We start from the raw sequence: 23,278 nt of genomic DNA on the forward strand, positions 1-23,278 counted from the left end.
TGGAGCTTCTGCTGTAGACACTGGGGCCTTCAAGAGAGTGGGGCCCTAGGCAGCTGCCTAGTCTGCCTTGCACTAACGCCAGCCCTGGGTGCCTGTACAGTACATAGTAAAGTGCACATGCAAAAACTAGTAAGCAGCAGTATACTACCAAGAGGACCCCGCAATAGCCTGCACCTGCCCAACATGCATCAAAGCTCAGGCGAAACATGAGTTGGGCAGGTTCACGCTGTTGTAGTCTCCACTTGATGGTCAATAAATTGCTGCTTACTAGTTTTTGCATGTGCACTTTACTATATACAGAACAGGCACCTTATATGTTATACACTCTCTACCTCAGTTTACTTATTTATTTTGATTTACTGAATACTCCTTTGAATCTGTGGTAATTATAACCCTTATGTTTACCATCTATGCTGTGAACCCTGTTATATATAGTCAACACTCTGTAGTGTGGCTAATGGTCACATAGTCGATGGGAGGTATATGTCACAGAGATGGCTTGTCTCTGTGATGTAACTCAGAGTATTTTCTCTAGTGCATGAAAGCACTGAGTGGTTCATTTGTTGCACCTGGGACTGGGTTGTGGGTAGCTATGAGAAATGGGTGGGTCTGGCTTCTCCCATACCTCACCTCTGGGTGTGGTTACAGCCTATATAATGCAGGCTGTTGTTTGGCACATGGTCTATGGTCTGTGTGTTGGGAGGGAGAAGGCCTCCTGTGTGTTTGGCTCCAGACCGAGCTTGAATACTGGACACTAACCCAGCCTGTGTGCCCACAGGCCTGACAAAGCAGAGCCCTGCTATGGACATTGTTACTTTGTTTTGCCTGATCTAAAGGATGTTTATTTTCTGTTTTGTTTCTGGGGTTTATGAAGCAATAAATCCACAGGAACTTTTAAAGGAACTTGCCTCCTGTTTTCCTCCTGTCACACCTGAGTGAGTACAACCCCTACAACTCCTTATTTCCCAGCTGCAGACCATTTAGTCTTGCCATATTTGCACACTTACAGTATCTTATACACCTTTGGCCTTGTCCCACATTGATCCAGCAGGCTTGATGCAATTTTTGATTTATCTCCTATGTGGATACAAAAGTATCTGAAACACACCACTCACAAAAAGAGCGTTGAAAAGGTAACAAATTTTATTCAAATATTAATCCATATTAAAAAATAGTCACAGTCATAAATGACAACATGGTACATATAAAGAGGAAAGGAGTTTTACCCTAGTAAAGTGCACAACGAGGTAATAAGGGAAATGGGTACAGGCTCTGGGACGATATGCTGCTTATATAAATACCAACATATCAGTATACATAAAGTTAATCAAATCCATAATAGTCAGGGGAGTGAAAAAGCGGAACGCGAAACACGCATCAAGGCATCTGTGATATTGTGGGTATGTGCTGTTACATTTCTGCTGACATATACTATTCTTTGCACGAGGCACTTTAATTTGACTATTATGGATTTGATCTACTATATGTTATGTTGGTATCTATATAAGCAGCATATCTTCCCAGAGCCTGTACCCATTTCCCTTATCACCTCGTTGTGCACTTTACTCGGGTAAAATTCCTTTCCTCTTTATATGTACCATGTTGTCATTTATGACTATGACTGTTTTTTAATGTGAATTAATATTTGAATAAAATTTGTTACCTTTTCAACACTCTTTTTGTGAGTGGTGTGTTTTGGATACTTTTGTGTCCACATAGGAGTTAGTTCAAGTTCACACACCCCTACCTCTTTTGCATGTTGGGAGTCTCTTCCATGGTGAGGGGGCCTATGTACTTGCAGTAATATGCTTTTGTACACTTTTGTAATTTTTGATTTATACTGGTTTTCTTATAAGAATAATTCATTTATTTAATTATTTATTCATAAACAATCACACCAGTTTATTATTATTTATTATGCCTCTATTTGGATCATGTATGTAATTTTATTATTGATGCCTATTGATATTTACCCCATACTCCCCTGCACACTTTTTCTACCTGTTGTTTTTTTCCCCTTACCCCCTTTTTCTGATATGCTTTATAATTAGTAAATAAAAATAATTTTAGCAATTTAATTGTGCGTCATATTTATAGGTTTAAGCCGTATACATGTTTTAAACTAGCCAAAGCAAGTGCTTGTGGATTTCTAATTAGACATTTCTTTATTACAGATTTTAGTCCTTGAAACTCATGTAATACAAACTTCAATGCAATTATTTTCATTGATACTCTTCCAGAAGCTCCTCTAATACTGCCTGGCATTTCATCTGTGTGTTATCATGAGTGTCTCTGTGTGCATGTTTGTTTTCAATATTTTTCTTGACTGTTGGAGAACATGTACAAAGTAATAATGATCAAACATGAATGAGCAACCTAACACCATGAATATCCTGCAGAACATGGCTTTCAGATCAACATCTGGATCTCAGCCAGATAGTGACGGTCTTATGACGTGTTTCAGGATAGAAGTGAGGATAGAAGTGAGATTTAATCTCAGCAGTTAGTGACGGTCTTATGACGTGTTTCAGGATAGAAGTGAGAATTAATCATACTTAAAGAAATACTGTACCTAATCCTTGGTTTACTAAAGTGCCTCCATTGATGATAAGGACAAGTTGAGACTTGGAGTAGAACCTATTATTGTTGTCTTTAAAGGAACTTGCCACATTATTCATGCTGCCAAACCACAGGTAACACGAATAAGAGACTGGCTCCTTTTCTTCCAATATCTGTGGTTTACCTTGAAACCCTGCAGCATACCAGAGAACACCATAGCTGAAATCGGTGATGATGATGAGGTGGCTAGTCAAATAGCTACGAGGGGCGATCCAAAAGTAATGATACTCGGTTATTTCTATTGCACACAGAAATTAAAATAAAATGTTTTCTTCTCTCTTAGGTACCCACTAGTCCAGGGGAAAAAAAATCACTTAAATAGGCCACAATTCCCGTGAGCCACATTCATTTGAATATGAACTGCCAAGGAGTGAACATCAAAATGGAAAAAAACGAGCTCAGAGCTGTCATCAAATACCTCTGCTTGAAAAAAATGTCTACCAAAGACATACACAGCGACTTGGTGGAAACATTGGGGTACTCTTCTCCTCCATATTCCACAGTTGCACGCTGGGCCAAGGAATTTAAGCTGGGAAGAACATCGACGGAAGATGAACATCGCGAAGGACGCCCATCCACGTCCCTCAATGAAGAAAACGTGAAAAAAGTTGAAGAAGTTGTGTTGGCAGATCGAAGAGTGACTTTCAGGCATGTAGCTGAGGTCACAGGGATCTCATATGGCAGTATTCAAAGAATCCTTGTAAAAGAATTACATATGAGAAAGGTCTCCGCGCGTTGGGTGCCAAAAATGTTAACCGACGAGCAAAAGAAGAAATGAGTTGACATTTCAATAGCAAATCTCGAAAAGTTCCAAGCAGACACGGAGAATTTTTTGTCACGTTTTTTGACCATGGATGAGACCTGGATCCACCACTTTGATCCCGAAACTAAACAACAATCGATGACATGGAAACGAGCCGACGCCGAAGAAATTCAAAGTGTCAAGCTCAGCAGGGAAGGTTATGGCGTCCGTTTTTTGGGACGCTGAAGGAATTATTATGGTGGACTATTTGGAGAAGGGAGCCACTATTACGGGCTCCTACTACGCAGAACAAATAAGAAGATTGCGGGAGGCTATCAATGAGAAAAGGCGCGGCAAACTGCGGGCTGGAGTGCTGTTTCACCAAGATAATGCATCGGCTCACAAAGCTGCAGTTGCCATGACTACCATTCAAGAAGCGGGCTTTGAACTGGTGGAACACCCCCCCTATTTGCCAGATCTAGCCCCCAGTGACTTCTTTCTCTTTCCTCGGCTCAAGGAACACCTCCAGGGCAAGAAATTTGACGACAATAGCGACGTGATAACCGCTGTTGGGGAGTTTTTTGTGGGTCAAGATCAAGAATTTTTTTTGAAGGGAATTCTAAGTTTAGAAAAGAGATGGACTAAATGTATAGACTTGTTAGGAGACTATGTAGGGAAATAATTTTTTTTTTTACTATATTCATCGTGTTTATTATTGATTATCATTACTTTTGGATCGCCCCTCGTATGTCCCCACCAGCCTTTCCCTGCCCACTCAGGTAGACTTACAGATCTTTCCTTATGTGTATATGGGTAGAGGTCTGTCAATTTAGTTGAGTGCACAGGTAGAAGCCGGTGGGACATAACTCTACAATCAGACACCTCATTCCCAGTCCCATTCAACCTTTTTTTTCAGAAATACTGTGGTGTTTCAGAGTAAAACATTGTAATGCATGAACCAGTCTCCGATTCATGCTGCCCATGGTTTGGGGAGCATGAATCATGAGACTGGTTCCCTTTAAGACTGAAACAGGAGACTCAATCATAGCTCCTTAAAGTAAAGGCGTGTGCACACAACCGATTTTATCACACAAGTGCTTTCCATGGTTTTCATGGGTAGTACTCGCACCCATGATATTTTATAGGGTTGAGCACATGTCTGACTTTTTTTTCCCTTCAACTGAATGATGCGCTGGAAAAATCTTTGACATGTCCAATGCAAGTCTAAAGGTCCATGAAAAAATTGGATGATATCTGAGTGTGGTGCGATTTTCACAAACTGACAGAAAGGATAAGATAAAGAACGTTTTTTTATTTTTCTGTCCATGTCCAAGAAAAACTGATGTCACTCTGATCAAACTCTGATCACAGTCTGAGCAGAATAATCAAACCATTTTTCTCGGATGAGGAGAAAACGGTCATGTTATCCTACCCTAAGGGAAAAGTCAGACGGCTGTATAGCTCTAACAGGTATTGCAACGCAATGCTTGTACTCGCCATTGGCTCTCCCGATCCGAGCATGAGGGATGTATTTCTACGCAGCTATCACTCTTGGGTCGGGAGAGACGACGGCAGTCTGAGCGACGCAATCCCGATCCTCGCCTGAGTTATACGGCCATCTGACTCTTCCCTAAAAAGGATAAGTCTACTTGTGTTAGATTTTGTGGGATAGATAATAAAACACAACTAACTTTTCTTTCTTTGGAGTACAATTACATAGGGACCATGATTGCAGTGGGAGAATTCCACAATTACAATCCATGACAAATGTGCAACAGAAGATCAAATTCACATGCTGAGGACTCCGCAGGCGATGCATGTGACTAAGGGATTTCTATGACCCATTTACATGCTCCAGAAAAAAAATCTGTTTGGATTAAAGAACATGCCACAGATTTTATAGTCTGCTAAATATTTATTGGTCACATGAATTTCACACTGAACAACCACAGATTTGGCCCATTAAACTTCAAATACATGACAGAAATCTAAGTTTTTGCTAAAATTCTGCAATGGATTTGCCTAGACCAATGTGCACTGATATACAAACAGGTATGCATAGGAATTACTGTAAAGGAGTTGACCAGTCATCTGCCAAAAGTCTGCAGCCACTCTTTATGGCTGATTCCTCTTCTGAATCCTTATAGCATGGACATTGCACACTGTTGGGATTCTCCAGTATTGCTGCCTAAAGCGGGCGGTCGTATGACCATAAGTATGCGTTTTCCTTATTTCCGGTTTGACCACACTCAATTCACTTGTATCAAGTGAGAATGAGCACGTCCTTTTGGCATGTTCATGTATGTATGCAAATTGCATATTTGCCATCACGTGACCCACCGCTCTTGGCAGAGCACTGTAAGGATTCAGAAGTCTGCCGTCACATAGAGTGACTTCACCAAAAAAGAAATACAGATGGCACTCACCGGTTAAAGTCTTCTTTATTCTATTTCTTTAAAACATCGGCATAGGGAGGATGGGAGCAGGAGTGGAGATGACGACAGCTGTTTCGCGCTGCAGTGGTGCTTCTACTGGTCACATAGAGGGACTGCAGACTTTTCCAGAAGACTGGAAAACTCCTTTAAATCTGCAGCACAAAAAAAGGAATGTATCCAAGATAAGTATACGCATCCAAGATGGTAACACTCCTTTAAGCTAGGACAACCCCCAGATTGCCTAACTGAAATCCTGTGCTAGTCTGCCCCTTCTTCCTTCTTAAAGTGATTGTCCGGGACTTTAACATTGATGGTCGAATCTTAGGATAAGGCAGAGGGCGCAGCCGGCATGGGGGCGCAGTCGGGCCTCCTAATGCGGCGGTCCGCAGTGTCTTCCCCCGGCGGCTGCATTCTGCCGCCCACCGGCCTGGGAGTTGGCGGTTCTCTGTGTGCCGGCTGTCAAGCTGATGGAGAAGGAGAGGGATTTGGAGGAGGAGGGGGATTTGGAGAAGAGGAGGAGGGGGGGGATTTGGAGAAGAGGAGGAGGGGGGGATTAGGAGAAGAGGAGGAGGGGGGATTTGGATAAGAGGAGGAGGGGGATTTGGAGGAGGAGGGGGGATTTGGAGAGGAGGAGGGGCGGATTTGGAGAAGAGGAGGAGGAGGGGAGGATTTGGAGAAGAGGAGGATGAGGGGGATTTGGAGAAGAGGAGGAGGAGGGGGATTTGGAGAGGAGATGGGGGGGATTTGGAGAAGAGGAGGAGGGGGGGATTTGGATAAGAGGACGAGGGGGATTTGGAGAAGAGGAGGAGGGGGGATTTAGAGAAGAGGAGGAGGGGGGATTTAGAGAAGAGGAGGAGGGGGATTTGTATAGGAGGAGGAGGAGGGGGATTTGGATAAGTGGAGGAAGAGGAGGGGGATTTGGAGAAGAGGAGGAGGATTTGGAGGAGGAGGAGAAGGGGATTTGAAGAGGAGGAGGAGAAGGGGATTTGAAGAGGAGGAGGAGGGGGGATTTGAAGAGGAGGAGGAGGGGGGATTTGGAGAGGAGGAGGGGGGATTTGGAGAAGAGGAGGAGGGGGATTTGGAGAAGAGGAGGAGGGGGGATTTGGATAAGAGGAGGAGGATGGGGGATTTGGTTAAGAGGAGGCGGGGGATTTGGAGGAGGAGGGGGGGATTTGGAGAAGAGGAGGAGGGGAGGATTTGGATAAGAGGACGAGGGGGATTTGGAGAAGAGGAGGAGGGGGATTTGGAGAGGAGGGGGGAATTTGGAGAGGAGGAGGGGGGGATTTGGAGAAGAGGAGGAGGAGGGGGATTTGGAGAGGAGATGGGGGGGATTTGGAGAAGAGGAGGAGGGGGGGATTTGGAGAAGAGGAGGAGGGGAAGATTTGGAGAAGAGGAGGAGGGGAATTTGGAGAGGAGGAGGGGGGATATAGAGAAGAGGAGGAGGGGGGATATGGAGAAGAGGAGGAGGGGGGATTTGGAAAGGAGGAGGGGGGATTTGGAGAAGAGGAGGAGGAGGGGGATTTGGAGAGGAGATGGGGGGGATTTGGAGAAGAGGACGAGGGGTGGATTTGGATAAGAGGACGAGGGGGATTTGGAGAAGAGGAGGAGGGGGATTTGGAGAGGAGGGGGAATTTGGAGAGGAGGAGGGGGGGATTTGGAGAAGAGGAGGAGGAGGGGGATTTGGAGAGGAGATGGGGGATTTGGAGAAGAGGAGGAGGGGGGGATTTGGAGAAGAGGAGGAGGGGAAGATTTGGAGAAGAGGACGAGGGGGATTTGGAGAAGAGGAGGAGGGGAATTTGGAGAGGAGGAGGGGGGATATAGAGAAGAGGAGGAGGGGGGATTTGGAGAAGAGGAGGAGGGGGGATTTGGAAAGGAGGAGGGGGGATTTGGAGAGGAGGAGGGATTTGGAGGAGGAGGGATTTGGATAAGAGGAGGAGGAGGAGGGGGATTTGGAGGAGGAGGGGAGGTATTTGGAGGAGGGGGGATTTGGAGAAGAGGAGGAGGGGGGATTTGGAGAAGAGGAGGAGGGGGGGATTTGGAGAAGAGGAGGAGGGGAGGATTTGGATAAGAGGACGAGGGGGATTTGGAGAAGAGGAGAAGGAGGGGGATTTGGAGAGGAGGGGGGATTTTGAGAAGAGGAGGAGGGGGGGATTTGGAGAAGAGGAGAAGGAGGGGAGGATTTGGATAAGAGGACGAGGGGGATTTGGAGAAGAGGAGGAGGAGGGGGATTTGGAGAGGAGGGGGGAATTTGGAGAGGAGGAGGAGGGGGGGATTTGGAGAAGAGGAGGAGGAGGAGGAGGAGGGGAGGATTTGAATAAGAGGACGAGGGGGATTTGGAGAAGAGGAGGAGGAGGGGGATTTGGAGAGGAGGGGAGATTTGGAGAAGAGGAGGGGGGGGATTTGGATAGGAGGGGGATTTGGGTAAGTGGAGGAAGAGGAGGGGGATTTGGAGAAGAGGAGGAGGGGGATTTGGAGGAGGAGGGGGATTTGGAGAAGAGAAGGAGGGGGATTTGGAGGAGGAGGGGGATTTGGAGAAGAGGAGGAGGGGGATTTGGAGAAGAGGAGTAGGAGGAGGAGAAGGGGATTTGGAGAGGAGGAGGGGGGATTTGGAGAGGGGGAGGGGGGATTTGGAGAGGGGGAGGGGAGATTTGGAGAGGAGGAGGAGGGATTTGGAGAGGAGGAGGAGGGGGGGATTTGGAGAGGGATGGGGGATTTGGAGAAGAGGAGGAGGGGGGATTTGGAGAGAAGTGGGGTGTGCATGTGTGAGGGGATTTTGAGCTGGGGGTGTACATAATGTTTGGGGGGATTTGGAGTGGGGATGGGGGGTTACTTTATGTGTGGGGGGATTTGGAGTGGGCGGTGTACATAATGTGTGGGGGACTTAGAATGGGGATGGGGGTTACTTTATGTGTGAGGATTTGGAGTAGGGAGTGTACATAATGTGTGGGGGGACTTGGAGTGGGGGTGGGGGATACTTAATGTGTGGGGAGATTTGGAGTAGGAACGAGGGGTTATTTAATGTGTGGGAGGAATTTAGAGTGGGGATGGGGGGTTATTTAATGTGTGTGGGTATTTGGAGTGGGGATGGGGGGGATTTAATGTGTGTGGGGGATTTGGAGTGGGGATGGGGGATTTGGAGTGGGGATGGGATTTAAAATGTGGGGGGATTTGGAGTGGGGATGGGGGGATTTAATATTTGTGGGGAGATTTGAGGACACAAAATGAAGAGTATGTATGTATGAGGGCATGTATGAGGAAACAGTATGGGAGAGGGGTGCAGACAGTATGGGGAGTGAATGGGTGAATGTATGTGGACACAGTATGGGGAGTGAGCGTGATGGGATATGAGTGAGGGGGTAAATATATGAGGAAACAGTATGGTGAACAGGTGGGATGCTAGAGGAGACAGTATGAGGAGGGAGGGGAATAGTGTATTGCAGATATTTTTATTTAGGAGCATTATAATGACACTTCTATCTTTAAGGGCATCGTGTGGAGATTTACTGCAGAAGACTGGAGAAGATGGAAGTCTGCAGAGATGAGATGTGGGTGAGAAAATTCATCATGGGGTCTGGACAAGAAGAAAAGAAGGAGAACGACTCCAGAGATGACGTCATCTATAAGGTACCTGGATGTAAATATTATTTGGGATACTGACTTATTCTCTGTATTTATTTATGTTAGGAACATTAATTCTATGTGACTGCAGACTTCTGAATTCTCACAGTGCTCACTGAATGCTGTTAGGATTCTCTAATGCCGGTAATTTACATACATGCGGTCACATGCTGACTAGACATGTGTGGCCTCACTCAATGAAAATGAACGGAGTGAGGCCAGGCACGTCTAGTTGGAATGTGGCCAGAAATATTTAAACATACATGTGCTGACATGACGGTACATCTGCCAGGGAGAATCCTAAATGTGTGCAGTGCATTAGTTGTGAGAATTCAGAAGCCTGCAATGTCAGGATTCAGCTCTGCAGGTTCCAGCAGTTACCACATAGACACTTCACTCGTATGCGATTTTCATACTTATGATCCTGTGACAATGAGCTTCTCTTCCTGCTTCTTTCAGTTTTTCATTGAACATTGAGAGCATTAGGGAGAGCAGCTCGTGGGTACATGACTAAGTGTGCAAATTGCATGTGTGCTGGGGGGGCGCCAAACCGATTTCTTGCCCCGGATGCCAGAAAGCCTAGATACCTGTTATGATTGAGTCACCGTAGGAGGCAAAAACAGAAATGCTAGCTAAGTCCTGAAAACCAGAGAAGTTGGCAACTATCAGATTGCAGACCCCTGAACCTATCAACACAACTAGCAGTAGCCGTGGGGGGTTCCTACGATGACCTAGACCCCTCGATCACAGCCGGAGAGATACATAGGCCTAAAGAAGGAAAGGGGAAATCTAACTGCCCCAGAGCAGACCCCAAAGCAATAGGCAGCCCCCCACATATAATGACGGTGAAGCAAGATGAAAACACTTACACAGACAGAAAGACAGGCTGAGCAAAGACGGGGCCCAAAAACTACCTAGATAGGAACGGATAGGAAGGCTGCTGTCTGCAATCTGCCAAAACCCTATCAGAGACAAAAGCCAACGGAGGTGCCACCTCAGGCACAACTGGCTCAACAAACCTCTTCAACAAGGACTTATGGAACACATTATGGATCTTAAATGTGACAGGAAGAGCCAAACGAAAAGAGACCGGATTAATAATCTCCAAAATCTTGTAAGGTCCAATAAATCTAGGCTTAAACTTAGGAGAAGCCACCTTCATAGCAATATTTTTTGATGATAACCACACCATATCACCAATCTTAAACTGGGGACCAATGGTCCTATGTCGATTGGAAAACCGCTGGGCCTTTTCCTGGAAGAGAGATAACTTATCCACCACTTGGTCCCAGATCTGGTGCATTCTCTCCACCACAGTGTCAACACCTGGGCAGGCAGAAGGCTCCACCTGCCCTGAAGAAAATCGAGGGTGAAAACCAAAGTTACAAAAAAAAGGTGACATCAAAGTGGCAGAACTAGCTCTATTATTTAAAGCAAATTCGGCCAAGGGCAAAAATGAAACCCAATCATCCTGATCAGCGGAAATAAAACATCTCAAATACGACTCCAAGGTCTGGTTTGTTCTCTCTGTCTGTCCATTGGTCTGAGGGTGAAAAGCAGAGGAGAAGGACAACTGAATTCCCAACTTGGAACAGAACGTCCTCCAAAATTTAGACACAAATTGATCTCCTCTGTCAGATACAATGTTCTCAGGAATCCCGTGCAAGCGAACAACCTGTTGCAAAAACAGAGGCACCAACTCAGAGGAAGATGGCAACTTAGGGAGTGGTACAAGATGAACCATCTTAGAGAACCTATCACAAATCACCCAAATAACAGTCATTCTTTGAGAGACCGGCATATCAGAGATGAAATCCATTGAAATATGGGTCCATGGCCTCCTGGGGACCGGCAAAGGCATCAACAACCCACTAGAGCGAGAACAAGATTTAGACCGGGAGCAAGTCCCACAGGACTGCACAAAATTCCTGACATCATGAGACAAGGTGGGCCACCAAAAAGAGCGACTCACCAGATCTCTAGTACCAAAAATACCTGGATGACCAGCCAATGCAGAGCAATGAACTTCAGACATCACTCTCTTCTTCCACTGGTCAGGAACATACAACTTTCCACTGGGGCAACGCTCAGGTTTGTCCTCCTGGAACTCTTGCAGAGCAAGTCTCAAATCGGGCGAGATGGCAGAAAGAACTACCCCTTCGCCTAAGATGGTGGCAGGCTTGGTCACCACAGGAGAATCAGCAAAGAAACTCCTAGAGAGGGCGTCTGCCTTGACATTCTTAGTTCCAGGAAGGAAAGAGACCACAAAATCAAAACGTGTAAAAAACAAGGCCCACCTAGCCTGTCTAGGGTTCAAGCGTTTAGCCGACTCTAGGTAAATCTAATTTTTGTGGTCAGTGAGGACCACAACTTGATGTTTGGCTCCCTCCAACCAATGTCTCCACTCCTCAAATGCCCATTTCATGGCCAACAGTTCCCGATTCCCCACATCATAGTTACGTTCAGATGAAGAGAACTTACGGGAAAAGAAAGCACAGGGATTCATTTTAGATGTTACCGGATCCTTTTGGGACAACACCGCTCCTGCACCAATCTCAGAAGCATCCACCTCTATCTGGAACGGGAGTGAGACATCAGGTTGCCGCAGAACCGGGGCGGAGGTAAATCTATGCTTCATCTCCGGAAAGGAAGCAACCGCCTCCGGAGACCAATTCAACACATCCGCACCCTTCCTGGTCAGGTCAGTCAATGGTTTGGCAATACTAGAAAATTTTGCTATAAATTTCCGATAAAAATTAGCAAAACCCAAAAACTTCTGGAGGGCCTTCAAAGAAGTGGGCTGAGCCCAATCATAAATGGCCTGTACCTTGGCCGGGTCCATTTCAATAGTTGACGGAGACAAAATAAATCCCAAAAAATAAATTCTCTGTACTCCAAAAAGGCATTTTGATCCTTTGACATACAGAGAATTCTCTCTCAAGATCCGGAACACAGTCCGAACATGTTCCACATGAGAATCCCAATCCTTGGAGAAGATCAAAATATCATCCAGATAGATAATCAAAAATTTATCGACAAAGTCTCGGAAAATATCGTTCATGAAGCACTGGAAGACTGAAGGGGCATTAGTGAGCCCAAAAGGCATCACCAGGTACTCAAAATGTCCCACCGGAGTATTAAACGCCGTCTTCCATTCATCCCCCTGCTTAATGCGGATAAGATTATACGCCCCCCTGAGGTCAAGCTTGGTAAACCAGCAAGCACCTCTGACTCTAGAGAATAGATCCGAAATCAGGGGTAACGGATACTGATATTTAATAGTAATTTTATTGAGGGCACGATAATCAATACAAGGCCTTAAAGAACCATCCTTCTTGCCCACAAAAAAAAAACGGCACCTAAGGATGAAGAGGATGGTCTAATATGACCCTTCTCCAACGCCTCCTTAATATAGGACCGCATAGCCTCGTGCTCGGGTAAATTGAAGAGCCGACCCTTAGGAAATTTACACCCCGGGTTTAGTTCAATTGCACAGTCATAACTCCTATGAGGAGGCAAGGACGCAGACTCATTCTCACTAAATACATCATAGTAGTCCGCCAAATAGTCAGGAACCTCATGCGACTGAGGAGAGGTGGAAAAAACCGGAGCCTCACTAAAGGTACACCGGCAACCCCAACTCACCACAGACACAGACTTCCAATCCAAAACTGGATTATGAATCTGCAACCAGGGAAACCCCAGAACAACGGCATCATGCAGACCATGCAACACCAAAAATCTGCAATTTTCTTGGTGGTCTGGGGCGACCCGTATGACCAACTGGGTCCAAAACTGAGGTTTATTTTTAGCCAGAGGGGTAGCATCAATCCCCCTCAAAGGGATAGGCGTCTGCAGAGGTGTCAACGGAAATCCACAACGTTTAGCAAAATCCAAGTCCATTAGGTTTAGCGCTGCTCCCGAATCCACAAAAGCCTTGGCGGAAAATGTGGACAGGGAACAGATCAGAGTAATCGCCAAAAGAAGCTTAGGCTGAACCCCACCAACAGAAAACGTGTGTGCAAAGCGTTTCTCACGTTTGGGACAAACAGAAATAACATGTAAGGCATCTCCACAGAAAAAACACAGCTTATTACGCCTTCTGAATTCCTGACGTTGCGCCTTAGACAAAACTCTATCACATTGCATAGGTTCAGACGTCTGTTCAACCGGTGGCAACACCTCTCGTGTAATCCTGCGTTCACGTAAACGCCGATCAACCTGAATGGCTAAAGACATAGAATCGTCCAGACCAGAGGGAACAGGAAATCCCACTATAGTATCTTTTACGGCTTCTGACAAACCCTTCCAAAAGAGAGCAGCCAAGGAACTATCATTCCAGGTAGTAAGGACCGCCCACTTTCGGAACTTGTGACAGTACAATTCTGCAGATTCTCGACCCTGGTTCAATGCTAACAGGGTCTTTTCAGCCTGATCAATAGCATTAGGTTCGTCGTACAGCAACCCCAAGGCTTGAAAAAATGCGTTCACATTAGTCAGAATAGGGTCATCTGGTTTCAAAGAAAACGCCCAATCCTGGGGATCGCCGCGCAGCAAAGAGATGACAATTTTAACCTGCTGCGCGGGGCTCCCTGACGAGTTAGGCTTCAAAGCAAAAAATAATTTACAATTATTTTTGAAACTCAAAAATTTAGATCGATCCCCAAAAAATACATCAGGTGTGGGGATCTTTGGTTCAACAGCATGTGAACGAGCAAGATAGGCGGAAATTCCTCGCACTTCAGCAGCGAGCTGCTCCACACGATCAGACACTTGCTTTATCTCCATTGAGAGAAAAAAAAATTCCCCCTACGGCCTCAGAGATATAGAGGAAAGAATATACACTTTTTTTTTTTTTTTTTTTAACACAATTCTTTCCTGCTATTGAGTACCCCAGGATCTGCGGTTTGGGCGGGTGATTCTGTTATGATTGAGTCACCGTAGGAGGCAAAAACAGAAATGCTAGCTAAGTCCTGAAAACCAGAGAAGTTGGCAACTATCAGATTGCAGACCCCTGAACCTATCAACACAACTAGCAGTAGCCGTGGGGGGTTCCTACGATGACCTAGACCCCTCGATCACAGCCGGAGAGATACATAGGCCTAAAGAAGGAAAGGGGAAATCTAACTGCCCCAGAGCAGACCCCAAAACAATAGGCAGCCCCCCACATATAATGACGGTGAAGCAAGATGAAAACACTTACACAGACAGAAAGACAGGCTGAGCAAAGACGGGGCCCAAAAACTACCTAGATAGGAACGGATAGGAAGGCTGCTGTCTGCAATCTGCCAAAACCCTATCAGAGACAAAAGCCAACAAGCTGATATAAAAATGGCCCTGAAGCAACTAAGCTTCAAAAACTAAATCAGCGCTCAGGTACTTTCAGAAGACAGAGCTCAAGGAACACTGCACACTCCAGCAGGGAGTGGCAGAATCCAAAAAGCAAGAAAAACAAAAACAAATCTTAGATGCAAAAGGCAAAACAGAAAACTTAGCTTTAGGAGAGCAGGAATCAGACTGGTGTCCAAAAGTCCACAGAGAAATCACCCGCAGGGCAGAAAGGGCGTAGGCTGCCTTAAATCCAGTCAGTGACTCCACTCAGCCAATCGTCTTCATTAGTCCCAGGGGTCTGATAATCAGGCTCACTACCTTCCTTCACTAGAATAGGGAGTTCACCAGGCCTCAGTGACGGAGGGGAAAATGAACTCACAACAGATACCCCTCTGGGATAAGGTCATCAATGTCTGATCGGTGGGGGTGTGATGATCAACACCCCTGTTAGTCGGCTGTTCTCGATGTAGCTGCCAGAACTGCTTAGTTACAGACCTGTACAGCACAGCTCCCTATTCAAATCAATAGCAGGTGGAAGTACTAATTACCCAGCTGCAGCCACTATTGCGTCGGAGCTGTGCAGCAACTGAACAGTTCTTACCGCCGCTGACATCAGGAACAGTTGATCAGTAGAGGTTCCGGGTGTCACACCTTCACCAATCAAACATTTATAGTCTATCTTAAGGATAGGTAATCAATGTTAATGTCTCTGACAATCCCTTTAATATATGGGGACAAATAATACAAATTATATCAACATTATTTAAGGGAACTTATCATCATAAAAAAGTGATGATGTAACTTTTTAAAGCCAAAGAAAAGAATATTTGCACTTGTTTTTGCAAACTCAGATACTCTACTGAAAAGTATGAACTTCTCCATCACCTAAATGAATCCATTCCTAATTTCCCGCCCAGCTTTTATCTCTCAGCCCCATCTGTTTTTCTCACAGTAGAGGTTGTATCTTGTCTATTAGGACAAATGCTCTACATGTTGGATTAATCCAGTCATATATAGCCTACAGGGTTTAGGAGGGAGCGAATGTCTCTGATGCCGACCTCAATGCTGATTTTTTTTCTGCTTGCTTTTCAATGGGGAATGCTCAGTGGAATGGATTGTAGTTAATCTATGCAGGGCTTAAAATTCCTGTGACCCATATCCACATGCACTTGTTAGCATGGTAATAAAATATTAAACCCAATATTAAACCAATGCATCCAACCTGCTAATATTATAACATAGAATAGTAACAAAAATTTTAATAAAAACTAACATTTGGACAAATTGAATACTGAAGATATTTAAAGCACCACTCCATTGTTTTTTTTATTGCAGCTCTGGAGTGGTGCTTCTAATCTAAGTTCCCTGTGCCTACTGTCATATTTACCAGCCACCGTCTTCACCTTATATCACCACTGCTTTTGTCGATCTCCAGCAGTTTTTGACCTGCCGGATCGCTCTAGTGATTGCTGAAGAGAGCCGGAGGTGACTTTTCAATGCAAGTCTATGGCTAGTTTCTCACTAGCGAATGGCAGAGCTGCGGAGGGATGCGGACTTCCTCCATGAAGCTCCGCCCACTGCAGTGCCTCCTCTGTTCAGCTCCGCCTACGTCAGTATGCGGCCTGCATACCCCATCTTTAGCATTGGGTGCGCAGGCCATGCCGATGTATGCGGATGCCTCTGCATGCGTCGTTTTGATGGTGCGGCGACCTGCGTCGAGCGCAACGTGTCGAATTTTGTTGCGATCACCGCACCATAAAAATGATGCATGCGGAGGCATCCGCATACATCGGTATGGCCTGCGTGTCCAATGCTAAAGATAGGGTATGCAGGCCGCTTACCGACGTAGGCGGAGCTGAAGGGAGGAAGCGTGGCAGTGGGCGGAGCTTCATGGAGGAAGTCCACATCCCTCCGCAGCTCTGCCATACGCTAGTGTGAAACTAGCCTATGAGGGTGTAACCAGGTTGCGGGATGCAGTGATGGACAGGAGGCAGAACAAGGGTTGACAAGTTTAATAATTTAATTTAACTCCTTGCAGGGAGATTAAGGGTTAAAGAGTTAGGCGTCGGGTTCCTGCCTCTGCACAGGAGGACTTCCAACCCTTGCCTTCTGCGGTCTCCCATTCCTCTTCGGCCGCAGAGGAGCCTGCTCAGCAAAGACGTCGTTCCCGACGTCTTGCTCAGTCTACTACTGTTGGCTTGGTTGCTGCTGCCAATCTGGGTTCAACTGTGGTAACCTGCAATAGCCAGCAGCGAGCAGCTCTTGCGACTAAGTCCTTCTTTCGGCCCACTGAGCATGCCCGTGGGAAGTCCTCTCATTGGAGGTCTGAGGTCACATGCTCAGGTCCTATTGCTGCTCCCAGTGGACCAATAGAAAGGTCCCGGAAGGACGCTGCTAGAAAAGAGTCACATGGCCGCACGGCCATGCGCTAGTATAGACAGTAATGGGTAGTGATATGTGTGATGATGGATGCTTGTGAACCGCTGAATGACTCATTATGAAACCCCTTCCCTTTGATACGCATGTTAGTAGGGCTTAGAGGTCAGAGTCAACGCCGAGTTGTGGCACTATTGACCCAAAATAAAGCTAACCAAAAAAATGATGTAATAAAATAACACAATTTGATTTAATACAAGAATTAAAAGGACTACATGTCATTATACATAACATACCCCTAGGGGAAAAACAAAATTATGGTGGAATCGATCCTCACTAGAGAATTATTTGGACAAGAAAATTATTCCTAGGGAGTTATGGATCCAGTTGTACACCACATACAATTTGGGAAATAAAGATTTTATGACAAGATGGACATCAGCTGCTTCAAAATGCTCTTTGGAGTTCATCCAGATTTTGATTGATAATAATACGATGTCCCTTTTGGACATTGATAAAGAGCTGAAATGATCTATCAAAGTCTCTAATGAAGGATATGCCGGGTGATCAATTTACTAGGTGGTCCTAAGATTTAGATGGGGATATTTCCAAATGGGAAGATAAGGTCAGCCAAGAAAAATTAAAGAAGTACCAACGGGATGTGGATGACTATGACTCAAATAGAATTTATAGATGGCAATTTAATGGATCGAAGGAAAATCGTAAGAAGAGGATGAGAACACAATCTAGTGTTTCCAATATATCGAATTTATCAGAAGGTGGTAGTAATGTCTCTACTAGTGATGTTGAAGTTTCCCGTGATATACATGTCAGAGTTGGGGATAAGAAATTCCCGGAAATATTTCATAAAGCCAAGAAGGGGCGTGACTCTAGGGATCGTTATCAGGTAATTAACCTTTCTGACCATATTTTAACATCTGACCAACAGTTGGTTTTACAACGGGGTTTGTCTGTCTTTCTCCCCTTCTAATAATTTAGACCAGTTCGAATCGGTGAAGGATATTCACCTTTTTTCAAGGAAATTGATTTTAAAGAAATTGCATACCAAAGTCAGATCAAGGCTCAAATTACACGGAGGCAGAAAAAGAGGCCATAGATGTGCTGACTTCACTACAAGAAGAGAATGCTGCTTCTTCAGAGGTGAATATGATTCCTAGCCATCTGTTTTCTAAATGTAAAACATTTCCATCTCTGGGGCTTTGCCCGGCGGTGGATGTGTTTACGAAACTTGTTTCACCTGACATTGAAAAGTTAGCCCAAAAGAAAGGGGGTACATCAAACTTGTCTAAACAAGAAAGGGTGGCTTTAATGGATCTTAAAACATGGGATGACATAGTTTTTAAGCCGGCTGATAAGGGGGGTAATTTGGTCATTTGGCCTATAAGCCAATATGAGAAACAGGCCAATAAACTCCTTAATGATGCGAATTGTTATCACCGACTAACGTTTAATCCTATATCCTCCTTTCAGAGTCTCCTAGTGGACATTCTTGATAAGGCCTTTATACAAGGCATCATTTCAAAAGAATTGTTGGATCGGATTCGGAATAGTCACCAAAAATTACCTACATTCTACCTAATCCTGAAGATACACAAAAATGCCTTGGATCCTCCAGGTCGCCCTATTGTGGCAGGTAATGATGGACCATGTGAACTGATCGGCCATATAGCGGATTATTTTTTAAAACCACTAGTATGCAATTTGCCTTCGTACATTAAGGACACCACGTCAGCATTAGAAAGATTGGATCAGCTTTCGCTGGATGATAATATGGTAATTGTATCTGCTGACGTGGAGTCATTATAAACGTCTATCCGTCATCATGATGGTTTGGCTGCAGTGAAGTTCTTTTTGGACTCTAGCTCGTTAGATGTATTGTTGGTGGAATTATGACCTTGCTCAATTTCATACTCACACATAATGTGTTCATTTTTAACAAAAAAATGTACCTCCAATTACAGGACACAGCTATGGGGCTTGCTGTGTCCCCTCTTATGCCAATTTGTTTTTGGGGGCATGGGAGAGGGAGGTGTTTCAAGATGATCTCATCCAGGAGTTGAATTATGTTCACAACTGGATGAGATATATCGACAACATCCTCTTCTTATGGGATGGCCCTATGCAAGGACTGCATCAATTCATTGAACATCTCAACAATAATGATAAGAACATCAAGTTGACCTTTAGATTTGGTAGGGAGATGAACTTCCTAGATATTAAAATGAAGGTGGACCCTAATGGGTTTTTGGACACGGATATCTTCATAAGAGCACTTCCACCAATTCATTTTTGGTTGCAGATTCCACACATCCCATTTCTACAATTCGCGGCATCCCAGTGGGCCAATTCTTGCGGGCTAAATGAATCTGTTCGAAGGAGGAGAATTTTGAACAACAGGCCGTGGATCTAACAAGACGGTACACAGATAGAGGTTATTGTAAAAGGATGATAAAAAGGGGTTATCTTAAAGCATCCAAGATGACAAGAAATAGCCTCTTATATGGAACTTCCTTCACTAAGAAACAAAAACAAGATAATCAGATTCGTTTTATAGGCACTTTCAGCAATAAGTGGAATGACCTTAAGGAAATCATACGAAGTCATTGGGGTGTTTTAATGGTGGATCCGACATTACGAAAGATTTTACCAGATCAACCTTCTTTTGTAGCCAAGAAATCAGCAAATCTAAGGGACTCTTTGGTTCATAGTCACTTTGAACCCAAAAAAGAAAAATCAAGGTCTGGAACGCCTGGCTTTTTTGCCTGTGGCCTGTGTAAGGGCTGTTTGAATCATATAAAATTGGTTTCTTTTACTAATCATGATGGATCACGTCTCTTTGATATTCGAAAGCACCTTAGTTGCAATTCCATGGGAGTCATCTACCATGCAAAATGTTCATGTGGAAAAGTCTACGTAGGGATGACAATGAGGGAGCTCAAGGTAAGAACTCGAGAGCATGTTAGGGATATCAAGAAGGCAATAAAGAATGATGATCTCTCTTCCCTTAAACTTCTCCAATGGCATTTTAAAGTTGCACATAATTGTAATGCTAAAGATTTGAAGATACATGCCATAGATCAGGTGGATTTGGGTGTTCGAGGGGGAGATCTAACTAGAGCTTTGTTGTGGGTAGAAAGTAGATGGATCTACCGTTTGGGTACTTTGAGTCCAGATGGTCTTAATGAAACCTTTGGTTTTGGGGCTTTCCTTTGAGTTAGACATGTCTATTGAGGTATTTTATGGGTTAGGGTTTTAGTCTTTCATCTCTTTTTAATGATTTTATATTAAATAATTTTTATTTTTTAGTATATTTTGGGGTCATTTCTGTGCTATTTTCTTGTGCTGTATCCGGAGTCTGCCTGATTTGACTGGCGTGAGTGGTCAAAAAATATCAAGAATGAAGAATAAAAAAATGAAGAAAAAAATAAGAATAAAAAGGAACATGAATTGCTTATTTATTGAATTTATGCTTGTAGTATTTTTATTTTTATGGTTGTAGTTCACTTTTTTGTGCAGTTTGGAAAATTAATTATTTATAATAAATATATTGTATAATGAAGTATGATGTATTGAAAGTTTGGTACTGATTATTATAGATATATACACTTTAGGATATGTATTGTCTGTCAAATAATATTGTAGTAATTTTAATAATATAAATTCATAGGGTTTTTTATATATATGTGTATATATATGTATGGGTTATTGGGTGATTTGCACTTGGATAATTTATAATTAATTTGACTATCTATGGATGGTCTTATTAGGGCATTGGTAGTAGAAATTTATAGATATTAAAATTAAATAAATAATATGAGGGCACGTGCACTTTATTGAATCAATAATATTGATGTATTTAATTAATTAACACAGCATAAATATGGGTAAGCATAAACTTAATTTATTTTTATAATATTTAGGCACTTGCACTTTTTGTATGAATAAAATTGATGTATATGGTTCCATAATTAATTAGTATGGGATTTTATGGTGTGAGTATATGATTTTTTTAAAAATTAAATATAAACATAAATAAACACTTTTTTATTTTATCATGATATTCACTTTCGTTTTTTCACTAGTTATATATTGTGGGGGGGTATATTTTTATAAATTAATATATAATAGATTTATTGGTGGAGTATATTTACTTTTAATTGAGGAAATTATATTATTTCTAGGCAATTTGAGATCTATAATTTGCTTCCATCTGAGGTAGTGCGTATGCGCGCTCTGTCTTCACTCCGTGTACTTCCTACAGTGCTATTACAATGGCCCGTATGTGTTTCAGCGTGTGGCTCATTCTGCGCATGGCAGGAAGTAGATTTATTATCCTGGAATGTGAAGACTGACGCATGCGCCGTGATATCTCTTGGGAACTTAGATATTTTTACTTCACGCTTGTCACTGCGCACTTCCGGAAATCATTTAGGAGGCCTGTTTATAGATGTCACATGACGATGTATGCAGCGCATTGATTGGCCCTTTGTAAATATAAAAATAGTCCCCAATCTGGTACGGGCATGCCCCTGGAAGAAGCAAGAGGGCGAAACGCGCGTCGGGGCGCGGGGTTTTTTGCACAGGACCACGATCATCTCCATACTTTGCTAAGGTAATTATGAGTGGTACCGCTACTGGTTTTGGGCAGCAATCGTTGTTTCAGATATTTAGTAACAGACTTTTGTAGGTCATTCAGGCATAGACATTTTTGCTGATATATTTAGTCCTAGACTATTATGAGAAATGCTGTTATTATCTTTATGAGAAATGGTGTTATTATCTTTGGGTAGCAATTGTATTTGAGGATATTGTAATAGACCTTTTGAGGTAATTTAAGCATTGATACTTTGCAAAACAATATTGCGTACTCTTGATAATTGTATTTTACAGCGATGATGATTAGGTAGCTGGGCATTAGCAATGGTATGGGGTATTTCATTGGTATACCAGAACATATTGTGTCATCTAATGTATATTTATGATCAATTGGGATATTATTGATCTTGGTCTGTGCATTTTTTCCCCTAGGGGTATGTTATGTATAATGATATGTAGTCCTTTTAATTCTTGCTGTATTAAATAAAATTGTGTTATTTTATTACATAATTTTTTTGGTTCGCTTCACTTTGGGTCAATAATTACATCTTGTTGCCCATAAACGTGTATTGTTGTGATAGAAGTGCCAATATATTATTTGTAGGACACTATAGTGTTTCGAGTTGTGGCACTGCCTAGTGCCACAGTGCTCCTAGCTCCTCACACATGCTAGTGTAGGTATGTGTGCCGACTGGGGGGGTCCTCTTTATTGGGCATCCTCCCGACGACCAAAGCAACACAACAGCAGCACAACAGCTTCTACGCACAGGCCCGGGTACCTTTAACCTTCTTCTCTGTCCTTTACAGTGACATCCCTCACGGTTCTTTCACTGTGGCTGCCTTAGGCCCACCACCACAGCGCTTCACCTGTCCGAGTCAGTCCGTCTGGTACCCCCGGGTTTCCTCTGTCCTGCGGCTCTCCTGTCAGGGCCACCCCCCTGACTGTTTCTCCTTCCAGTCCCTCCCGGAGGTCTTCCTCTCTGTCTCTTCCTTCTTCAGTCTCCTGATCTGCTGAATTCCTCCTCCTGGACTGGCTTCCTTCTGGAACTCTCCCTATTTATTCCCCTCCCCGGGAATTCCCCTTCTCAAGTCCCCGTAACTCTGCCCACCATAACTATGTGGTTTCCTAGCCTTAAGCTGCTGTTAAGCCCTTTTCTCACTGCTCTCTGCCTCCATCTTGTGGCCAAACCTTAGTACTGCACCGTCTCCTTTTCCTGCTGTTCTTGGTCTCCCACTAGTGGTCAAAATCCAGTACTTTACCATCTTTCACTGTCTCTAGCTGTCTCCCCACATACATATTCACCAGTTCTCATCATGTACTTATACGGCACATTTTGCATTCTCCTTCCTGCTGCAGACAGGTCCATAGGTCAGTCCACTTCCCTACACTAGCGCCAGAGTGCGCCACTCTACCTAAGGCACTATGCTACCGCAGGTACTGCGGCATCCGTTAGTGTGGCGCCATGCACATCCTATGCACTTTCCAGTCCTGAGTTTAGGCTGGTTAGTGGCGTCCGCCAGAGCTGCGCTGTACACACAT

This window comes from Dendrobates tinctorius, unplaced genomic scaffold (assembly GCF_039654945.1).
Source record: "Dendrobates tinctorius isolate UK_male_01 unplaced genomic scaffold, ASM3965494v1 ptg000107l, whole genome shotgun sequence".
Taxonomy (NCBI): domain Eukaryota; kingdom Metazoa; phylum Chordata; class Amphibia; order Anura; family Dendrobatidae; genus Dendrobates; species Dendrobates tinctorius.